The sequence below is a fragment of the Brachionichthys hirsutus genome, unplaced genomic scaffold (genome assembly GCF_040956055.1).
Source record: "Brachionichthys hirsutus isolate HB-005 unplaced genomic scaffold, CSIRO-AGI_Bhir_v1 contig_1145, whole genome shotgun sequence".
In the NCBI taxonomy this organism is placed as follows: Eukaryota; Metazoa; Chordata; class Actinopteri; order Lophiiformes; family Brachionichthyidae; genus Brachionichthys; species Brachionichthys hirsutus.
Genome location: NW_027180315.1, coordinates 727,697 through 741,645, shown reverse-complemented (window position 1 = coordinate 741,645; position 13,949 = coordinate 727,697). Strand labels below are relative to the sequence as shown.

The following is a 13,949-nucleotide window of genomic DNA, read 5'->3' as shown; positions in this document are numbered from 1 at the left end:
GTTGTATGGAACAATGTTCCTTTAAGGATAATTAATGTCTATTGTTCTGTAATTCTTCAAGCTCGCCTGGAAATCATAAAAGCAATACAGCCACTCCTTATATGTAGTAGAGAGGTCATCCTGGGTGGAGACTTTAATTGCCTATTGGACAAGAAGGACAGACTAACTAACACAACAGTGAGGTTGGACTCCAGTTCCGAAGCCTTAAGTAGTCTGGTGCAAGATTTTAAATTGGTAGACACCTTTTGCACAATAAACCCCCATGTACCTGGGTACACTTGGACCAATGGGAAAACTCACTCAAGATTAGACTTTTTATTCATATCAAAGAGGCTGCTGGTTGCTGATGCCTCAGTGATGCCGGTATTCTTCTCCAATCATGCAAAAATTGACTGTTCTCTGGGGTTTAAGAGCAGATTGAACAAGGGTAAAGGCTTATGGAAGCTGAATGTATCCTTGCTGCAAGACCCGGGGGTGATCAATAGATTCAGGGACAAATTTCACATGTGGTCCTCTCTGCAGTTTGCCTTTGATTCAGTTGGAGAATGGTGGGATGAAGTGAAAGTGAGAACCAAGAGCTTCTTCGTCAATGAAGGGAGGAAGGCAGCCAAGAAAAGGCGCTTTGTACGTAAGAAACAGCAGGCAAAGTTACAGCGACTTTATACCATGTCGCAACTTGGTTTTGATGTTGTGGAAGCTATAATAGAGCTAAAGAGAGAGATGTTACACCTAGCTTCAGAGGCCAGCCGTGGTTTATTAACACGCAGCAGGATTAATCACATGGAGGTTAATGAGAAATGCTCACGGTATTTTTTTAGGAAATTAGCTCGACCTAGAAATACAATTGAAGCTTTAAATGATAAAGATGGTAGAATGCAAACTGATATAAAGGATATGCTGAGCTGTGTGCATACCTTCTACCAAGACCTATATTCAGGGGAAGAGGTGGATGAAGCATCTGTGGCAAATCTCCTCTCTAACATAGATAAGAATGTGATCGACTATAAGGTACAACTCGATCGTGACCTATCTATGTATGAACTGACAATGGCGCTGGAGAGTATGCAGAACAATAAGGCCCCAGGTGCAGATGGTTTGCCCAAAGAATTTTATATCACCTTCTGGGAAGAATTGAAGGCCCCCTTGCTGTCAATGTATAATGAGAGTTTATTACAAGGAAGTCTACCGCCTTCACTGAGAGATGGCATAATCTCACTTTTGTATAAAAAGGGAGACAAAAAAGAAGTCAAGAATTGGCGCCCACTTACTCTGCTCGGGGTGGACCGTAAGATTCTGGCAAAGGCATTATTTCTCCGCATCCAGAAAGTTGCAGATAAAATAGTGGGCAAAGAACAAACTTGCTCAGTACCAGGAAGGGCTATGAGTGATAGCTTGGCCCTAGTTAGAGACTGCTACCTTTACGCTATGGACAGAAGAACACCATTATGCATTGCAGCCCTTGATTTAGAGAAAGCCTTTGATAAAATAAACCACACTTATTTAAAAGAAGTTTTGGTTTGCTTTGGATTTGGCCCACGAATACGAGCCTGGGTAGATTTGTTATACTCTGATTGCACTAGCAGAATAAGTGTAAATGGTCATATTACTGAACCATTTAAGGTTCAATCAGGAGTTAGACAAGGATGTCCTTTATCTGCCATGTTATTCATCTTAGCCATCGAACCACTGGCCTGTGCAATTAGGAAGGACACATCTATCTGTGGCCTCCTTGTTCCAGGCAGTAGTGGAAAAGAAGCAAAACTGACTTTATATATGGATGATATCACATTATTATGTACAGAAAACAGGTCAGTGTTTAATACCATTCAGTGGTGTGACTGTTTTGCTCTGGCAGCTGGGGCAAAACTGAATAGGTCTAAGAGTGAGATGCTCTATCTCAATTGGCATGAAGAAAAATTTGCATTAGGACTTGTCATAAAGAGAGAACGATTGAAAGTCTTGGGAATACAGATCGGAAAGGATATGGAAAACCTAAATTGGGAAAATAGACTTCCAGCTATAAAAGGGAAACTCTTACAGTGGGAAGACAGAGACCTTAGCTTTACGGGAAAGGTTCTTGTTGTTAAGTCAGAGATTCTGGCCTCCCTGACTTTTCTGGCAGCAACCTTGCCAGTTCCTAGGTCCTTCCTCACAGCCTTGACAAGGACTATGTTTCAATTTATATGGAGTTCTCACCAAGAGCATGTTAAAAGAGATATTATGTACAAGCCCTTGGATAAAGGTGGAAAAGCAGTTCCAGAACTTGGCGTGAAATTGGAAGCCTTGTTTTTAACGCCAATATTAAATGCGGTCTTAAGTGATAAGAACACCAGTCTCTGGACATACTTTGCAAAATTTTGGGTTGGCCAAAACATTTTGTCCAGAGTGGGTGGAAGACTCCCTCTTAGTACTCCACATGCTGAAACAAGGCCGGCACTATATGATAAGGCTATTACTATTCTAAAACGAGCCAATCTTGGAAAGTGTTCAAAAGAATTTGCAAAGAGAGAAGTTATTGAAGAGAGTTTGTCAGCCCGGACATTACGCTTAACACCTGTGCAAACTTTAACAACAACAAAATGTATTCAAGTGTGGAAAAATGTAAACTCCCCCTTTCTTTTGAACACACATAAGGATCTGGCCTGGAAGGTGGTGCATGATCGTATGCCAACACGAGCCTTTCTTAAGAAAAGACGATGCTCTAGGTCTGCCAAATGTCCAAGGTTGAACTGTTTTAATGACGAGAATGTGACCCACATGTTTTGGTACTGCTCCTTTGCCCGGAAAGTGTGGACAATCCTAAAGCTGTGGTTATCGGAGCTCTATAGAGAACCAAATGAAAAAGATATTTTATATGGTGACTTTGACCCAGGCGATTGTGAAAAATGTGAAAGATGGTGGGCTGTCATTAATTGTATCAAAGAAGGGATGTGGAAGGGTAGAAATTTACTAGTATTCAAGAAATTTTATTTATCCCCAGAATCAGTTGTAAAAGCAGGACTTTCAACTGTTAATGATTATATTCTTAGAGATAAGGCAAAGTTTGATGCTGCAGAACTAAGAAAGTTGTGGAAATCGGGGAATGTTTTAATGAGCAAGTTAGTGTTGACACGGTGAGCTCAATGACGTTTAAAAATGTATTTTTTTTACTTGTTGATGAAAATGTGATTAATATTATGCAAATGTGATATTGTACTTTGAAGATGTCCTGTGGTTTGTTTGCCCGATAATTAATAAAGCCCCTAAAAAGTGAAAAAGTGACTAAAGATGCACTAAAGATGTACTAAAGATGTACTAAGGATGTACTAAAGATGTACTAAAGATGCACTAAAGATGTACTAAAGATGTACTAAAGATGCACTAAAGATGCACTAAAGATGTACTAAAGATGCACTAAAGATGTACTAAAGATGTACTAAAGATGTACTAAAGATGTACTAAAGATGTACTAAAGATGCACTAAAGATGTACTGAAGATGTACTAAAGATGCACTAAAGATGCACTAAAGATGTACTAAAGATGCACTAAAGATGTACTAAAGATGTACTAAAGATGTACTAAAGATGTTCTGATAAAGTTAAGTGGTTGGAACTGCTACTGCCTTCTTATTTCCAACCAACACCACACCATTCCTGATGCAACTCTCTGCATTTATCCGGGCTTGAGACCGGCACAAGGGAGATACTAGCAATGCTACGTTAGCTCCTGCTAACTGCACTACCGGTACTACCATGAGGCTGCATTGCCCTGTATGGTTTGATTTGTATCTTTGATGTTCATCATCTTTCATTTGATCTGTATCTTTGATGTTCATTATCTTTTATTTGATCTGTATCTTTGATGTTCATCATCTTTTATTTGATCTGTATCTTTGATGTTCATCATCTTTTATTTGATCTGTATCTTTGATGTTCATCATCTTTTATTTGATTTGTATCTTTGATGTTCATCATTTTTTAATTTGATCTTTGATCAGTGATTGAACAGCTGTGATTGGACAGCAAAGAATGAACCTTTTTGTATCGAGACAGGATGGATCTCAGAATTAAATGTGTTCCAAGATTGATCAAGTAGTTGATTGCATGCTTAATTTCTTTGGAAAATATTTACGCCGGATGCCTGGATACAAAGAACATCTCCCCGTCGGGGAACCGAACCCCGGTCCTCCGCGTGACAGGCGGAGATACAAGGTGACGCCCGCTGGGAAAGTATTTGTCTTTTTTAATACACGGCGGTCCGCCGAGTTTGGGCAGTCGTGTTTATATACTGTCCTTTACGCCGCGGCTTTCGTCTACGGCCATACCACTCTGAACACGCCCGATCTCGTCCGATCTCGGAAGCTGAGCAGGGTTGGGCCTGGTTAGTACTTGGATGGGAGACCGCCTGGGAATACCAGGTGCCGTAAGCTTTTCCTCATCCCTGAGGCTGCGGGCAAACAAAATGGAATTTTTTCATCCAAAAGTCGGAAATCAAGATGGTTGTCAATTTGAAGACTTGTGATTGATGACTTTCCTTGAGCAGTTGATTGATTTCATAGGTTGATTTTATTTATTTATTTATTTTTAATGACACAAGCATGGATGACGCCAGAGTAAAATGACCATGTGTGATTATATATATAAAATTGTGCTTCCTTTGATTTTTAGATATTTTATTTGATCTGTATATTTGATGTTCATCATCTTTTAATTTGATCTTTGATCAGTGATTGAACAGCTGCGATTGGACAGCAGAGATTGGACCTTTTTTGTATCCAGACAGGATCGATTTCAGAATTAAATGTATTCCAAGATGATCAAGATCAAGAAGTTTAATGCATGAATAATTCTTTTGGAAAATATTTTTGCCGGATGCCATTTTTTGTGTTCTATGCTTTCGCCACAAGAGGGCGTAAGTACTCTGATGCTGAGAAATAAGGACTGCAGAAGAAGCGAGAGGAGCGAGAGAGAGAATGAGAGAAGAAGAATGCAGAGTTGATGTTCCAGAGCGAGTTGTACTCAAGATGTACTAAAGATGCACTAAAGATGTACTAAAGATGTACTAAAGATGTACTAAAGATGTTCTGATAAAGTTAAGTGGTTGGAACTGCTACTGCCTTCTTATTTCCAACCAACACCACACCATTCCTGATGCAACTCTCTGCATTTATCCGGGCTTGAGACCGGCACAAGGGAGATACTTGCAATGTTACGTTAGCTCCTGCTAACCGCACTACCCGTACTACCATGAGGCTGCATTGCCCTGTATGGTTTGATTTGTGTCTTTGATGTTCATCATCTTTTATTTGATGTTCATCATCTTTTATTTGATCTGTATCTTTGATGTTCATCATCTTTTATTTGATCTGTATCTTTGATGTTCATCATCTTTTAATTTGATCTTTGATCAGTGATTGAACAGCTGTGATTGGACAGCAAAGAAGGAACCTTTTTGTATCGAGACAGGATGGATCTCAGAATTAAATGTGTTCCAAGATTGATCAAGAAGTTGATTGCATGCTTAATTTCTTTGGAAAATATTTACGCCGGATGCCTGGATACAAAGAACATCTCCCCGTCGGGGAACCGAACCCCGGTCTTCCGCGTGACAGGCGGAGATACAAGGTGACGCCCGCTGGGAAAGTATTTTTTTTTTTGTAATACACGGCGGTCCGCCGAGTTTGGACAGTCGTGTTTATATACTGTCCTTTTCGCCACGGCTTTCGTCTACGGCCATACCACTCTGAACACGCCCAATCTCGTCCGATCTCGGAAGCTAAGCAGGGTCGGGCCTGGTTAGTACTTGGATGGGAGACCGCCTGGGAATACCAGGTGCCGTAAGCTTTTCCTCATCCCTGAGGCTGCGGGCAAACAAAATGGAATTTTTTCATCCAAAAGTCGGAAATCAAGATGGTTGTCAATTTGAAGACTTGTGATTGATGACTTTCCTTGAGCAGTTGATTGATTTCATAGGTTGATTTTATTTATTTATTTATTTTTAATGACACAAGCATGGATGACGCCAGAGTAAAATGACCATGTGTGATTATATATATAAAATTGTGCTTCCTTTGATTTTTAGATATTTTATTTGATCTGTATATTTGATGTTCATCATCTTTTAATTTGATCTTTGATCAGTGACTGAACAGCTGTGATTGGACAGCAGAGATTGGACCTTTTTTGTATCCAGACAGGATCGATTTCAGAATTAAATGTATTCCAAGATGATCAAGATCAAGAAGTTTAATGCATGAATAATTCTTTTGGAAAATATTTTCGCCGGATGCCATTTTTTGTGTTCTCTGCTTTCGCCACAAGAGGGCGTAAGTACTCTGATGCTGAGAAATAAGGACTGCAGAAGAAGCGAGAGGAGCGAGAGAGAGAATGAGAGAAGAAGAATGCAGAGTTGATGTTCCAGTGCGAGTTGTACTCAAGATGTACTAAACATGCACTAAAGATGTACTAAAGATGCACTAAAGATGTACTAAAGATGCACTAAAGATGTACTAAAGATGTACTAAAGATGTACTAAAGATGTTCTGATAAAGTTAAGTGGTTGGAACTGCTACTGCCTTCTTATTTCCAACCAACACCACACCATTCCTGATGCAACTCTCTGCATTTATCCGGGCTTGAGACCGGCACAAGGGAGATACTAGCAATGCTACGTTAGCTCCTGCTAACCGCACTACCGGTACTACCATGAGGCTGCATTGCCCTGTATGGTTTGATTTGTATCTTTGATGTTCATCATCTTTTATTTGATCTGTATCTTTGATGTTCATCATCTTTTATTTGATCTGTATATTTGATGTTTATCATCTTTTATTTGATCTGTATCTTTGATGTTCATCATCTTTTATTTGATCTGTATCTTTGATGTTCATCATCTTTTATTTGATTTGTATCTTTGATGTTCATCATCTTTTAATTTGATCTTTGATCAGTGATTGAACAGCTGTGATTGGACAGCAAAGAATGAACCTTTTTGTATCGAGACAGGATGGATCTCAGAATTAAATGTGTTCCAAGATTGATCAAGACGTTGATTGCATGCTTAATTTCTTTGGAAAATATTTACGCCGGATGCCTGGATACAAAGAACATCTCCCCGTCGGGGAACCGAACCCCGGTCTTCCGCGTGACAGGCGGAGATTCAAGGTGACGCCCGCTGGGAAAGTATTTTGTTTTTTTTAATACACGGCGGTCCGCCGAGTTTGGACAGTCGTGTTTATATACTGTCCTTTTCGCCGCAGCTTTCATCTACGGCCATGCCACTCTGAACACGCCCGATCTCGTCTGATCTCGGAAGCTAAGCAGGGTCTGGCCTGGTTAGTACTTGGATGGGAAACCGCCTGGGAATACCAGGTGCTGTAAGCTTTTCCTCATCCCTGAGGCTGCGGGCAAACAAAATGGAATTTTTTCATCCAAAAGTCGGAAATCAAGATGGTTGTCAATTTGAAGACTTGTGATTGATGACTTTCCTTGAGCAGTTGATTGATTTCATAGGTTGATTTTATTTATTTATTTATTTTTAATGACACAAGCATGGATGACGCCAGAGTAAAATGACCATGTGTGATTATATATATAAAATTGTGCTTCCTTTGATTTTTAGATATTTTATTTGATCTGTATATTTGATGTTCATCATCTTTTAATTTGATCTTTGATCAGTGATTGAACAGCTGTGATTGGACAGCAGAGATTGGTCCTTTTTTGTATCCAGACAGAATCGATTTCAGAATTAAATGTATTCCAAGATTGATCAAGATCAAGAAGTTTATTGCATGCATAATTCTTTTGGAAAATATTTTCGCCGGATGCCATTTTATGTGTTCTATGCTTTCGCCACAAGAGGGCGTAAGTACTCTGATGCTGAGAAATAAGGACTGCAGAAGAAGCGAGAGGAGCGAGAGAGAGAATGAGAGAAGAATAATGCAGAGTTGATGTTCCAGTGCGAGTTGTACTAAAGATGTACTAAAGATGTACTAAAGATGTACTAAAGACGTACTAAATATGTACTAAGGATGTTCTGATAAAGTTAAGTGGTTGGAACTGCTACTGCCTTCTTATTTCCAACCAACACCACACCATTCCTGATGCAACTCTCTGCATTTATCCGGGCTTGAGACCGGCACAAGGGAGATACTAGCAATGCTACGTTAGCTCCTGCTAACCGCACTACCCGTACTACCATGAGGCTGCATTGCCCTGTATGGTTTGATTTGTATCTTTGATGTTCATCATCTTTTATTTGATCTGTATCTTTGATGTTCATCATCTTTTATTTGATCTGTATCTTTGATGTTCATCATCTTTTATTTGATCTGTATCTTTGATGTTCATCATCTTTTATTTGATCTGTATCTTTGATGTTCATCATCTTTTATTTGATTTGTATCTTTGATGTTCATCATCTTTTAATTTGATCTTTGATCAGTGATTGAACAGCTGTGATTGGACAGCAAAGAATGAACCTTTTTGTATCGAGACAGGATGGATCTCAGAATTAAATGTGTTCCAAGATTGATCAAGTAGTTGATTGCATGCTTAATTTCTTTGGAAAATATTTACGCCGGATGCGTGGATACAAAGAACATCTCCCCGTCGGGGAACCGAACCCCGGTCTTCCGCGTGACAGGCGGAGATACAAGGTGACGCCCGCTGGGAAAGTATTTTTTTTTTGTAATACACGGCGGTCCGCCGAGTTTGGACAGTCGTGTTTATATACTGTCCTTTTCGCCGCAGTTTTCGTCTACGGCCATACCACTCTGAGCACGCCCGATCTCGTCCGATCCCGGAGGCTAAGCAGGGTCGGGCCTGGTTAGTACTTGGATGGGAGACCGCCTGGGAATACCAGGAGCCGTAAGCTTTTCCTCATCCCTGAGGCTGCGGGCAAACAAAATGGAATTTTTTCCTCCAAAAGTCGGAAATCAAGATGGTTGTCAATTTGAAGACTTGTGATTGATGACTTTCCTTGAGCAGTTGATTGATTTCATAGGTTGATTTTATTTATTTATTTATTTTTAATGACACAAGCATGGATGACGCCAGAGTAAAATGACCATGTGTGATTATATATATAAAATTGTGCTTCCTTTGATTTTTAGATATTTTATTTGATCTGTATATTTGATGTTCATCATCTTTTAATTTGATCTTTGATCAGTGATTGAACAGCTGCGATTGGACAGCAGAGATTGGACCTTTTTTGTATCCACACAGGATCGATTTCAGAATTAAATGTATTCCAAGATGATCAAGATCAAGAAGTTTAATGCATGAATAATTCTTTTGGAAAATATTTTCGCCGGATGCCATTTTTTGTGTTCTATGCTTTCGCCACAAGAGGGCGTAAGTACTCTGATGCTGAGAAATAGGGACTGCAGAAGAAGCGAGAGGAGCGAGAGAGAGAATGAGAGAAGAAGAATGCAGAGTTGATGTTCCAGAGCGAGTTGTACTCAAGATGTACTAAAGGTGCACTAAAGATGTACTAAAGATGTACTAAAGATGTACTAAAGATGTACTAAAGATGCACTAAAGATGTACTAAAGATGTACTAAAGATGTACTAAAGATGTTCTGATAAAGTTAAGTGGTTGGAACTGCTACTGCCTTCTTATTTCCAACCAACACCACACCATTCCTGATGCAACTCTCTGCATTTATCCGGGCTTGAGACCGGCACAAGGGAGATACTAGCAATGCTACGTTAGCTCCTGCTAACCGCACTACCGGTACTACAATGAGGCTGCATTGCCCTGTATGGTTTGATTTGTATCTTTGATGTTCATCATCTTTTATTTGATCTGTATCTCTGATGTTCATCATCTTTTATTTGATCTGTATCTTTGATGTTCATCATCTTTTATTTGATCTGTATCTCTGATGTTCATCATCTTTTATTTGATCTGTATCTTTGATGTTCATCATCTTTTATTTGATCTGTATCTTTGATGTTCATCATCTTTTATTTGATTTGTATCTTTGATGTTCATCATCTTTTAATTTGATCTGTATCTTTGATGTTCATCATCTTTTATTTGATCTGTATCTTTGATGTTCATCATCTTTTATTTGATCTGTATCTTTGATGTTCATCATCTTTTATTTGATCTGTATATTTGATGTTCATCATCTTTTATTTGATCTGTATCTTTGATGTTCATCATCTTTTAATTTGATCTTTGATCAGTGATTGAACAGCTGTGATTGGACAGCAAAGAATGAACCTTTTTGTATCGAGACAGGATGGATCTCAGAATTAAATGTGTTCCAAGATTGATCAAGAAGTTGATTGCATGCTTCATTTCTTTGGAAAATATTTACGCCGGATGCCTGGATACAAAGAACATCTCCCCGTCGGGGAACCGAACCCCGGTCTTCCGCGTGACAGGCGGAGATACAAGGTGACGCCCGCTGGGAAAGTATTTTTTTTTTTGTAATACACGGCGGTCCGCCGAGTTTGGACAGTCGTGTTTACATACTGTCCTTTTCGCCACGGCTTTCGTCTACGGCCATACCACTCTGAGCGCGCCCGATCTCGTCCGATCTCGGAAGCTAAGCAGGGTCGGGCCTGGTTAGTACTTGGATGGGAGACCGCCTGGGAATACCAGGTGCCGTAAACTTTTCCTCATCCCTGAGACTGCGGGCAAACAAAATGGAATTTTTTCATCCAAAAGTCGGAAATCAAGATGGTTGTCAATTTGAAGACTTGTGATTAATGACTTTTCTTGAGCTCACTGCATTTAGAGGGAGGGATGACAGACTGAAGGCACAGTAGCATAGCATAGGAGCAAAGCATAGTTAGCTCTGGCTAAACCTTCCTTTACACAGGATGAGCTGATAGACTCATCTGGGTCAGTTGTTTCCCTGCCAGCGCTGTCCATGGGCTGAAACATCACGAAAAACCTGAGATTCCAGGAAGCCAGTTTTATCTTTCTAGTTTGGTCCTCAACTGCACAGAAATGAGTCAAATGAGTTAGATCCAGAGGGATCAATTCTTTCATTTTGTCTCCATGACCTCAGCTCAAATTGTTACTCTTAAATTGTATTTTACAAATTCAAATCATTGTTCTGAATAAATCAATTCTTACATGGTAAAGCTCCACTTGATCCGTGGAATACGATTTCAGCTATGAGAGAGCTTTGTGTGTTTCACTGCTGTGGTGGAAACCCGTCAAGAGGTGGAGGAATACGCTAGTCTTCACGATGACGCCTTGCCTCTTCCCCTGGGCACATTTGGAGCGGCAGCACCCTCTCCCCTGGAGGGGAAAAGGGAAAACGTCCAGAGTTTCAAAACATCAAAGCACACAGGCATTACACAATACCAAACCATTGTGAACTCAAAGCATAACATCAAAGCAAAGCAGCATTGCACGGTGGTTCTTACTGTTGTCGGAGGTGCCGAACCCCACCAGTTTCACATGCACATTCGCCGAACCCATCTTTAGTGGGGGAAAAAATAAAATGTGATTTCTTTCAAATTCAAGACATATTTATATGATTTTTTTTAATGGTGCATAAAATGAACCGTGTGTGATCATCATCAAAGTGTGGGTGCCCGGGAGGTGGTGGGGAGCCGGGTTGTGTCGGTCGGGCCTCGCCGGACTGGGGCCAGAGTGTGGGTGCCCTGGAGGTGGTGGAGAGACGGGTTGTAGCGGTCTGGCCTCGCCGGACGGGGGCCAGAGTGTGGGTGCCCTGGAGGTGGTGGAGATACGGGTTGTGGCGGTCTGGCCTTGCCGGACGGGGGGCCAGAGTGTGGGTGCCTGGGAGGTGGTGGAGAGCCGGGTTGTGTCGGTCGGGCATCCCCGGACTGGGGCCAGAATGTGGGGTAAGAGGGGGCATCTCCCTCTTCAGCCCAGCGTGGGTGAGGTGAGGTTGGGCAGTGTTCTGCGACGGGCGGGTGGGCCTTGGGAGATGGGCAGAGAGGGAGAGAGGGAGAGGAGGGAAATGAGGGGAAACCCCCCAACTTCCAGAGTGTCAAGGGGGCGAGCGTGCTTTTCGCCTCCCAGGATCGGGCACCAGGCCTGGGCACGAGCTGCACGGCGGCACCCCCTCCCCTGGAGGGGAAAAGGGAAAACGTCCAGAGTTTCAAAACAGCTATGAGAGAGCTTTGTGTGTTTCACTGCTGTGGTGGAAACCCGTCAAGAGGTGGAGAATACGCTACTCTTCACGATGACGCCTCGCCTCTTCCTCACCTGAGCAGGAAACTGTCAGGTTTGAGACGCCGTAAAAGAGTGAAAATCAGAACCAAGTCCTAAATATTCCACACCACTAAACATTTACTTGACTTGCGGTAAGACAGGAGACTGGTATCTTTCTTTCAGCAAGGGAGAATAGAGCTGCTCGAGCAGCGCCCTCTACTCTCCCAGCAAGGGAGAGTGGTTGCTTGCTAGCTTCGTCCTCGATTCTCAGAGAAACAGTTCTCTCCCAGCTGGTTTTATTAGCAGATAAGAATGTGTACATGCGTAAATCACCCAGACATGAAGACTCCAACCTTGAGTAGATAGCTCTTCCAGACAACACAAGGTGTTCACTTCTTCAGTCTCGTCAGCATATAACAGATATACGATTGTCACATACGTTATGATTACAGTGAGAATTGATTATGAATCAATGATTATAAATGGCATTAAAAGAACCATGACATAATTAATGCTACTGATTGGTGAATTAATGATAAACATATTTGTAGATTTATCGAACAGAAACCACCATCACCTGGACATCCAGGATCCACCCTGTCAAGACCAAAATGATCAACAGGGTATAATATAGTCAATGTGAGCTTCGGACCACAAGCCGAGTTTGAAACAGCAGCTTTTACTATAGTCAGCATGTGTCTGCACCACGACCTGAGGGATAGGCTTCAGGCAGTTGGCACCTGCGCCAAACGAGCCGGGCTCATTGCTTCTCGGCCTTTTGGCTAAGACAGTGATCACTCCTTGGCAGTAAGGTCTTTCCAAATTATTGGAAAAATCCCTTAGCTTGAGAGGAGGATATTGTTCCGTTTCTGTGTTAATTTGTTGTATTTTGCACATTACTTGCTTGTTTGCACTTTTTCCACTTGCACTTTAGGTCTACCTCAAGGTAAGTTTTAACATTTTTTATATTTTAAATTGTATTTTACCTGTTTTTAGCTAATTTATTGTTCTTGGTGGTGCCTCTCGCCATGTCGGCTGCACGTGCCGGCATGCGGAGGCACCGCAGTGTGCGTTTTAAATTCAGGGAGGAGGGTGGGAGGCTCCTGGGGATGTCGAGGCTAGACTTCTCCAGGAAGCTAATCCAGCAGGCCCTAGGTTTTCAGCCAGATGACCTCCATTGTATTTTGACCCTCCCTTTTAACAAAGGTTTTGACGTAAGTTTTATGTCCGATTTATTACTGAAACAGTTTTGGATGAAGTATGAAAATGTGAAGACCCAGTTCTCTGTGTTCGAAATTGAGAAACTGACTGACAATAGCCTTAAAACGGTTATTGTCAGGATGTTCAATGAAATGGTGAACGCAGGAGACATTTTGGTTTGGCTGGGTAGATACTGCACGGTCAAAGGACAGGCTACCAAAGTGAGGGATGTGGATGGCATTTGGAACTGTGCCTGGAGGGTCCCCATTCAACAATGGGAGGACCCTCAGGGCTTCCAGGGCCTGAAGCATCTCCCGTCCATGATAGTCCTGGGAAACGACCGGGGCTACATCCACTATCAAGGACAGCCCAAGCTGTGCCACAAGTGTGGTGAGCATGGGGACCTTGCTGAGGCGTGTCCGCACATCATTTGTGGTAAATGTAGAGAGATTGGGCATACATTTGAGGAATGTACCAATGGCAGAAAGTGTAATCTCTGTGGAGTCACTACCCATCTCTTCAGGGATTGCCCAAACTCATTTGCGAACAAATTGAAGGCCAGACCGACAATGACCGACACACCTGCGGAAAATGGCGGCAAAGTGCTGATTGAAGGGGC

At 41.7% G+C, this 13,949-nt stretch overlaps 5 non-coding genes across 5 annotated transcripts; all 5 read left to right on the top strand.

The window, feature by feature from the left end:
• The first annotated feature begins 4,290 nt into the window (after positions 1 to 4,290).
• Positions 4,291 to 4,409, top strand: LOC137912490 (5S ribosomal RNA). Its single transcript, XR_011106347.1, has one exon. It is a non-coding gene; the product is annotated as a 5S ribosomal RNA (ribosomal RNA).
• Positions 4,410 to 5,704: 1,295 nt separating this feature from the next.
• On the top strand, positions 5,705 to 5,823 carry LOC137912501 (5S ribosomal RNA). Its single transcript, XR_011106357.1, has one exon. It is a non-coding gene; the product is annotated as a 5S ribosomal RNA (ribosomal RNA).
• Positions 5,824 to 7,243: 1,420 nt separating this feature from the next.
• LOC137912342 (5S ribosomal RNA) lies at positions 7,244 to 7,362 on the top strand. The gene has a single exon (XR_011106219.1). It is a non-coding gene; the product is annotated as a 5S ribosomal RNA (ribosomal RNA).
• Positions 7,363 to 8,738: 1,376 nt separating this feature from the next.
• LOC137912341 (5S ribosomal RNA) lies at positions 8,739 to 8,857 on the top strand. Its single transcript, XR_011106218.1, has one exon. It is a non-coding gene; the product is annotated as a 5S ribosomal RNA (ribosomal RNA).
• A 1,636-nt stretch (positions 8,858 to 10,493) lies between these two features.
• On the top strand, positions 10,494 to 10,612 carry LOC137912469 (5S ribosomal RNA). Its single transcript, XR_011106326.1, has one exon. It is a non-coding gene; the product is annotated as a 5S ribosomal RNA (ribosomal RNA).
• The last annotated feature ends 3,337 nt before the right edge of the window (positions 10,613 to 13,949 follow it).